Source organism: Cyprinus carpio, chromosome B1 (assembly GCF_018340385.1).
Source record: "Cyprinus carpio isolate SPL01 chromosome B1, ASM1834038v1, whole genome shotgun sequence".
Lineage (NCBI taxonomy): Eukaryota > Metazoa > Chordata > Actinopteri > Cypriniformes > Cyprinidae > Cyprinus > Cyprinus carpio.
Genome location: NC_056597.1, coordinates 39,630,230 through 39,640,050, shown reverse-complemented (window position 1 = coordinate 39,640,050; position 9,821 = coordinate 39,630,230).

Sequence of the window (9,821 nt, the reverse complement as noted above, 5' to 3'; positions counted from 1 at the left end):
TGTCACTAGATCTCAACCCAATAGAACACCTTTGGGATGTTGTGAAAAATGGATGTGCAGCCAACAAATCTGCAGCAACTGTGTGATGCTTTGGACTAAAATCTCTAAAGATTGTTTCCAGCACCTTGCTGAATCTATGCCACAAAGAATTAAGGAAGTTCTGAAAACAGAAGCAGGTCCAACCCGGTACCAGGAAGGTGTACATAATAAAGTGGCCGATGAGTGTATGCTACACTGAATATAAAAGATCAAAATAACTCCTTCCCCTAAAACTGTCTTTTATTTTAGCTCAGAGTTCAGCAGAAACTGAGGCTTGATAAGCAATCACGAGCTCACAACTTCCTCCAAATTACAGAGTCTCATTTATAATTCACATCGTTAGTGGGAGAAATCCAAACAGCTTCGCATTTTGTTGTATGAGTGTGGCAGCGCGGGCTGCGTCTTATTTATAAGCGTCAAGTGTGCGCAGATGTGTGTGTTTGTGTGTGAGCGTGTTCCACTCTGCTCTTTTAAGAAGGGAAGTGTGTCTCATTCATGAAAGATTCATCCCCTCTTTGAGAGGATTTAGCACTTTTCTGCTTCACCCCAGCATACTTTGCATTGTTTATAAAGGAATATGCTTTGTGCTGGGCTTTTCATAACTGAGGCTGTTTTGGCACTTTTACAAAAGGCACAATATAAAACTTCACCCGTTTCATTCCTTCTTTCTCTGCTTCTTCTTTTTTCCCCTCTAGTTTACAACCAAAGGAGACGCTAAAGGAACCCCAAAAGGTTGCTCTGTGCCACCTGGTTGAACAAAAAAGGCCAAAAAGCAGAACCAAGCCAATCAATGACTGACAAAAGGTGGATTTTGTTTCTTCAGCACAAAGCTGAAGTGCGTCACTGAAGCCAGTGTTTTTACATGGCCTACACAAATATAAGGCCACATTTGAATGGCTCTGCCCCATTTGTGTATACACGATGCTGGATGTTTGGAAAGGAGTGAATTTTATCATCAATATTTAAATGCATTCAACTTCAATTAAATGTCATTTTACTTTTACAAAACTAGAAAAAAAATGGAATATAAAACAAAAAAGCTATTGAAGTTGCTCATTAAAGGAATAATTCAAACAAAAATGAATATTTGCTGATAATGTACTCACTCACAGGCCATTCAAGATGATTTTCTTTTTTCTTAATAGGAATGGATTTGGATAAATTTAGCATGACATCACTTGCCCATCAATGGATCCCCTACAGTGAATGGGTGCCGTCAGAATGAGAGCCCAAACAGCTGATTAAAACATCACCATGATCCATAAGTAAACCACACGTCTCCGGTCCAACAATTAACATCTTATGAAATGAAATCTGTGGGTTTTTTTGGAAACAAATTAAGCATTAAGATGTTTTTAACTTCAAGCCGTTTCTTCTGGCTAATATGCGAGTCCTTTATCCATAATATTGCTTTCTCCATTAAAAAAGTAATCTTTTTAATGAATCAATCGAAAACAGTTTTAACAAATATGTTGGTGGATATTGATGTGAAGGGACAACAGGGAAGATGACCTGGTATGTTGTAACTAAACATTCAGATCTTATGCTCTTATCTATGAAAATTAAACTCAAAATGAGTGCTGTGTCTGCACTATTGTGCCACACTTTAATTCAGAACAAACTCCTGATTTTCAAGGTTAGCAAAAACACATAGCAACCACATTTGTTGCATCCTACGTTGTAGAAGTCACTGGTGTAAGATTTTGAAATGAATGTTTGAAACGTTCAAATTAAACCTATGCCACCACACATTAATATCCAATTCATTTCAAGTGAATGTCTAACTCTAAACCAATTTATTCAAATTAGACTTCACAGCAAAATGACTTCTTCAAGTGAAAAACAACTCTAGAATGTATGAAAAGCAGAATGACTTCAAACAGACACCTGGTGTATGTATGAGTCACTGTTTTGATTCTGGCTGCATGAGTCAGACACACTCTACCTGATAATATCCGCTTGATTGGTCATTTTAAGCTAATGGCCACAGGCTTTTTCATTGGTGAATGCTTTAATCCCTGTCGGTGGCAAATTAGTACGACACACAGGAGACTAGATACATGGCTCTGTAACTACAGATTGTAACTCCTTGACGGAGAGGCATTATTAAAATGATAATCCTTTGAAAATACCTTCAAGCATACAAATAAGGTTTCTCTGTTTGCTATTTCAATGAATCTGTTGACTATCTAGACACTGGCTAATTTACAAACTCATTTGCTAGGATCAGAATGGTCAATGTGATCTCGCTAGTCGTATCACATCCATGTAGACAATTCCATTTCTGTATACAAAGTCTATCTTTTAAATAAATATGCATGCATCATATAAATTACTTCAGAGAGAGAGAAAAAAAAAAACACAGCAGAACAAACAGATATAAAAAAACATATATTTAATTTAGCATCTAACTAGAAGTACATGAATTATAAATGAATATAAATAAATTAATACCTAATTAATTTTGTGTAATTTTGGTGTATTACACATTGTATGTGCTCTGGATAGACAAAGATGTGTCTTAATTAGACACATGCATGGTTTTATACAATCTAATTCATGAATCAGAAGTTCTAAGGTCAGAATAATAGAAATTGATGTAATTCACTTGGCTGATGTGTTTAATGTGTGCAAGATCATGTTCAATTAAGATGTAATTGCTTAGCGACTCTCTGATCCCTTGGGGGTCAACTCCATTTAACACTTCATGCTTTAAATAATGTAATAATTGCATTAGACTTTCAGCTTCAGCCACATTTAAGTTCCAACAATTACTTGGTACAATGCGTACGCACTGTCTCCACTTTGTTGCCATTGAGAACTCCCAATGAACTCAAAATCCAACGACGGCTGAAAAACATGATATTAATAGAGGTAGGTTGTCACTGACCATATCAAGAAATGAGACTTGTGGATGAAGCCACTTTCACAGTTTTAACAATAACGTTGCCAATAAACTTTTATTGCATGGATTCTCAAAATACAGAAAAAAGCTATGAAAAAGAACTAATAAAATGATATGTGGACAGAGTATTATCTGAAATCAATAAAACAGGTGCACTGGAACGGATGTTTTTTTGTTTTGTGTATAGAAAACAGTAATGCCTATGTTCAATGTAAACAGCATATAAGAAACACACACTACAGTTTTAAATATATCGCATTTAGGATGCATAATTTATCAATCCGTTTTAGGTCAAAATTAATTTAATGATTTTCAAATTTTGCCTTCACACCTTCCAAGATCATCAAAAGACTCTCTCAGAAAATTATCCTTTCTTGTCATTTAGGCTGGGATAACTGAAGTGATTCACAGATAATGCACAGATAATTCAATAATACATCCACCATCAATATAGTTCGTATTTTGGGAACATGGGAACATAGAAGAAGAAGAAAAAAAATCAGTAATTCAGTAATTCAGTATATATAAATACACAATGCATTAAATACTAAAATGTAATTAATCAAATATCAGTCCAAAACTGGATAGTGCCACTACTGGCAATGATAAGCAAGAGTGAAATTATTCTCCCACAAGTTTTATTCCGAAGACTGAGAATCAGTGAGCAAACTGATCACGCTCAACCGCCTGTCACTTCTACCTTCACCACCAAACTTGATATGGCACGTTCCCGCTGTTTACGATTTTTGGTTGCTCACACCAAAGGCCTAAAAGTCTACTTTAGCTGAACTTTTTCTTCATTAGTTTAACCAACCTTTAAAATAGAGTTTGTCTGACAGAATGGAAGTCAGAGAAAAAAGGATGTCTTCAGAGAGATGCATGCATGCTAAAAAGTGCCTAGATAGACCTTTGATCTTTGCCATCATATAATCTGAGCTAAAAGATGGAAGTCATAATCTGTAAATCTTTAATGTGTGCAAACGAATGTCTACACTCCTTGGAAGCCTCTCACAAATATTAAGCTCCCCTCCCAAACACTATGTGTACATATGAAACCTGTGTGTGAATGTTTTCATAAAGAAATCATGATTTCTTAATGCTAAAAAATGCTTTAAATTTGATAATATATAATATAAATATAAAATACTAAAATCATATTATGAATATATGAACCTTGTCTGCACACGTAAATACACAATTTGTATGTAACATGTAGTGAATTAGACCCAATGCAGCTTCCACAAAATCCCGGAAAGTATGTGATTGTGGCTAATAATTGCAAGAGAATCAAATAACATTATTGTAAAGTTTCAATCAATGGGGCAGATTGCAGTGCTGAGTGATCGGAATAAGAAGCAGACTTGGCAAAGATGAGAGGTGGTGCATGAATAGAATTATTATGGCCAAGACATTGATTTTGCATTCAAGATGCCTACAGAACAAGAAAATCTTGAGATTTTTCAGACACCTTCTTATAAAATAAAACTATGATTTCTGCTCAAGCACCTTTTTTTTAGAACATGAAAAAGATGCATGTATCTCTCCCCAAGGCAACTGCCAAAACCTTTTTTTTAACTGCCATTTGAACAGGCAATGCATAATTCCCTGTTTATATATTAAAACCATGATATATTTTCTTTAGCAATATTTTTTAAATTCATTAAAATAATTATTTTTATGTTATTTTATTTCACCTCAAAACAAAAATTGCTATCATTTACTAACTCCCATGTTGTTCTAAATTACAAAAAAAAAGAAGACGTTTCGCAAAATGTCCAAGCTGCCCTTTTCAATTTCCATCCCCATAAATGAAAACTTTACAGAAGTAATAAAGTAGGGAGGTTTTCAGACTCTCATCATAACTGATGCTGACCTGGAGAAAAACAAATCTGATCTATAACATTCATAATAGTATGCTGATTCTCTCGGCAGCTAAGTGTTTCACAAGGAGCCTGCATTACAGCCCACTCCTGAAAAGCTTACAACGAGGGTTTTGATGATTAAACAGATGGGAAATAATGGCTTGTGATATAAAACAGCAGTAGCATAATAAAAGATATAAGAGCACTTCATCAGAGCAGAGGAGATCAGTTTTTGCTTCCACAGAGAGCTTCTCCAAAGTTTAAAACACTTTATAACTTTAAACAGATAAATATAATAGCTCCGAATGGACATACTAAAGAATGTATTTCTACTGAAGCCCTATGGATGTTAACCTGCTTTGTGAAGGGCTTTACAAAATTTGCGGTGGCTGCAAAATTGCATCATTAGATTGCATCATGCAACAGAATTGCACTGCTCCTGGCACATATGGAAGTGTATGTGTGAGATGGTGTTTGTCAGGAGGTTGAATGAGGTGAGCAGGTCTGACTTTGTCTGACTAATCATAACAAATGTGAGGCTGAATAAGGGAGCGGACAGATGTGCCACCCCACTGACTCAGTGTGTGCCTGTACTAGTCTGAAGACTCACAACACTCACATCCAAAACCCCCACAAAAAAAAAAAATAAAAAATCATGCTAATAATAAGAAGCTCCCATCATTAGAAATGAACATATATAAAATGAGTGTCAGGCGTAGATGATGTCAGTGTGTTCTTGACAAATTGAGGGTGTGAGGCATCTGCAAATTATATTGCAGACAGGTTCATTTATGATGCTTTAGAGTGTGAAATCCTTTTTTAAAATAGTCATCTGTGAATAACATCTCATGCAACTCTATTATGAAACATGATTACATAGCAGTGATAAACAATGGCTGTAATTGAGATATCATTCACTGGAATGTTTTGCAAGGGTTTATATTATACATAGCGGAGGGCCTCAGCAATATAATATTGTCATGTTTGTCTGCTATATAATAAAGTAGTTTATGTACTGTGTAAATTAATATCAAATATACCTGTATGTTGTTGCAAATATCCCACTGCTGAGGTGTGCTGTAACATCAATGGAAAACAATATTTTAGGGTTTTATATTATTATTTATTGTACTAATCAAATGTACTTGTTATGCGATCCCTTATCATGTACTGTATGGTGGATGAAACAAGTACTTTAATATAGCTAAATATACTCTACTGCTCTAATGAGCTAGGCTATTAAGTAAATGCACAAAGTACTTTAATAAAGGTACAAATAAGAGCAAATTTAACAAGATTAAACATCTTGCTATTTTGCATCATGCAAAAACTATATACAATGCTGCTTTACAATAAACAATGCTAAAATTCGATATTGATTACTTTTGGGCCCGTCAGTAAAATCTCTATGTGTTTTATGAAATTTAGTGGAGTAAAAAGTCAGGTGTTATGTTTTAGAATTAAGTAACATATTCGTAAAAGTTTCCAAAAAAGGCAAATAGCCTACTCTGAAAATTAGTAGGCTAGTGACTTCAGCAACTACTATCTTATATGTATGAAATAGAACATGCTGACTCATAGAACCTTTTTTTTATAAATTGATTAACATGATCAAAAAACAAATTATAAAGCAGAAATGAAATTATATCTTTTAATGGTGCTTTTTATTTTTGTACAGGATTGTGATTTAATTTATCTGCTCAAGATGGTGCTTCATTGTCTTTTCACTGAAATGAAAAGTGGTCACTGTTCACATAGCCTATGCACATTTGCTTATGAAGATTTCCTGCTGCACAAAAACTGTTCTGGATCACTGAACCGAGCAGAAAATGTACACAGCAAAAAGGCAGATATGAGGAAAACGACATAAATCTGATAAACACAAAGTTTATTTGTCCTGTTTTTATTTTCTTCTTTTGTTCAACTGTGAGTTCTGTGTGCTAATGGACTGTGGAAATAGAAAGGGTCGAAGTTCATTGTGTACATATAATGTACTACATGTTGCATAATCAAAATTTAGAGGTTAATGGAGTAACACGGAACCTCACATTTGGCAACATAAAACAGAAAAAGTTTTTTTTTTTCCTACTAAGTAAAAGCCCCAGCTTTTGTTTACACAGGCAAAATGGGAACATTTTGTATGATTATATAGCATGTTTGGCTGCTCCTTCCTGTCTTGTTTTTTTTTTCTACCAAAAATGATGCTCTTCAATACATCCCTCATACCCTAGACAAACAGGATCACACGGTCCTAATTTACGAAGAAATTACTGCTTTCAACCTCATCTTCTTTTTAACAACTGAGAGCTCCTCAAAGCCAGCAATACTTTTTCTATTTTTACCAATCTAACGACATTGACAACATATATTAAGAACATGCATGAACAAAAGCATTAAAATACTCTTATGGCATGCTGCATTGTGATACAACGAATGAATAAATATCAACCAAGATGTTAAAGCTTGGATAGTTAGCATACACCTGTTAGCACAGATGGGAAAAGAGAACATACATCAGGATTACATGGCATACATCAAGATTATTACTGAATTTTAATTGAAGTTTAAATTTTTCCACCAGAACCTACTGTATTACTGTAGAAGATATTGAATATATTGCACTGGTTGCATGGATTACTTTAAGGATCTTATGGTGCCTTTTGGAGACAATGTCCATCCACTTGTATAAGGGTAAGTAAATTAAATAATTTAAATTTATGAGTGAACGACTGTAAGGATGACTGACTCGGTTGAGTATTTGAATCCATTTGCGGAGATGTTTATTGTGGAGAAAACCACACACAAGGATAAAGCAGATAATCGTGGTCAAATAACAAGCAAGGTCAATATCACAGCAAGCCGTCCGTACAGCAAACAAATCCAAATCGTAATCCAACAAACAAGGTCAAGAACAGGCAAAGAACACTACACGAGGCAATCAATGTGGGCAATGAGAAAACCCTTGGTAGAGACAGGGGTTAGCTGGCAAATACTTCGCAATCTGTTGTACAACTGAGCTGGATTTAAACAGGAAGCTACAGGAAGTGGAGGAAGAAGAAGAGCACAGTCAGTAATGAGGAGATGGCGCCCCTCTGGCGGCTGGATGAATGGATGGTTGATGTTACAGATTCCTCCCCCCTAGGAACACCTCCAGGGGTTCTTCGTGGACGTCCCCTTGGTCGAGGTGCTGGACGATCCGGATGTGCATGATTGGAAATCCCGGGTCAATGATGTGTCTAATATGTCCTTGGCGGCCACCCAAGATCTTTCTTCTGGGCCGTAGCCCTCCCAGTCCACTAGGTATTGTAGCCTGCCCCCCCCTGACGTCTGGAACTATGATATCCTTGACGAGGTAAGCCGGAGCTCCATCAACATCCAGTGGTGGGGGGGGCTCCCCTCTCCGTCGGAGGCAGGACCCGGAAGCAGGATGAGCGGGTTTTAACAGAGATACATGAAAATGAGGAGAAATGCGATAATGAGCTGGGAGCTCTAACCTGTATGTTACTGGATTAATTTGCTTTATTATCCGAAATGGGCCTACATACCGTGGACTGAGCTTCTTGCAGGGTAGCCGTAACCGTAGATCTCGAGTCGATAACCATACCCTCTGACCCGGCTGATAGTTTGGGTGGGGACTTCTCCTACGATCTGCTGGGTTTTCTGGGCTCTGATTGCCCTCTGTAGCCTCACATGAGCGCTGTCCCAGACTCTTTCGCTTCTTCTGACCCAGTCATCCACTGCCGGAACTCTGAAGGTTCACCCGACCAAGGAACATGGGGGGGTTGATATCCTAAAACACACTTGAAGGGGGTGAGTCCTGTTAGAATGAGTGAGTAAGGGAGTATTCTTGCATATTCTGCCCAGGGTAGGAATTCATTCCAACGTTCCTGTTCTTGACTACAGTAGGATCTAAGATATCGCCCAATTTCTTGGTTTACTCTTTCCACCTGTCCATTTGCTTGAGGGTGATAACCTGATGTAAAACTGACATTTAGAGGTTCCGACCATAATCATCTTGATCCCACACAGCAGATGCCCATTCGAGAGTTTGCCAGTAAACTACCTCATCAAGGAACATTTGTGGTATCATCTAGAAAGGCCTCAGGCTGTTCTTCAAAAGAAAGTGGAACCTTGACGAAGAAACCCCTTGCACCTTTTCGCTGTGCCATCAAATTTATCTGGTAAAGAAATCTTACCGCCTCAGGTCGAGTCTCTGGGGAGATTGTAGGTAGCGGGTGACATTTTCCATTATCGGCTCGCAGAGATGACTTTGGAGCTTGGACTCCGTGAATCCTCGCATTTTGATAAGCAAGTAGGTCGGCCTGAAGATGTGAAATCTCCGCTGGGATTCTGGTCATGGCGAAGTATTCTGTAAGGGGGGGAAAAAAAGACTGACTCGGTTTGATATTTTGAATCCATTTGCGTAGATTTTTATTGTGGAGAAACCACACACAAGGATAGGCATATATCTTGGTCAAATAACAGCGCGTCACGTATCACAGCAAGCGTCCGTACAGCAAACAATCCAAATGTAATCCAACAAACACGGTTCGAACGGCAAAGAACATACCCGAGGCAATCAATGGGGCAATAGAAAACGTTGGTACAGAAGGGGGTAGCTGGCATACTTCGCAATCTGTTTGTACCTGAGCTGATTTAAACAGGATCTACAGGAAGTGGAGTAAGAAGAAGACACAGTCATAATGAGGATATGGCGCCCCTCTGCGGCTGGATGAAGGATGGTTATGTACAACGACACCTTGAAATGTCCAACACTTCCTGTATATACAAGTATACTGTGTGTGTATAATTATTATATTCATATATATATATATATTATATATACATGTAAATATTATATAACAGCATGGGTGTCAAAGTATTCCACATTCTTACTCACGTAGAAGTTAGCTCCTAGGGTTTAAAAGACTTTTTGTAGAAGTTGAAGTATCACTCAAGCTTTTACTCAGTAAAGTTTAAAGTACTGTTTCCAACTTCAAAGTCGAACAAAGTAA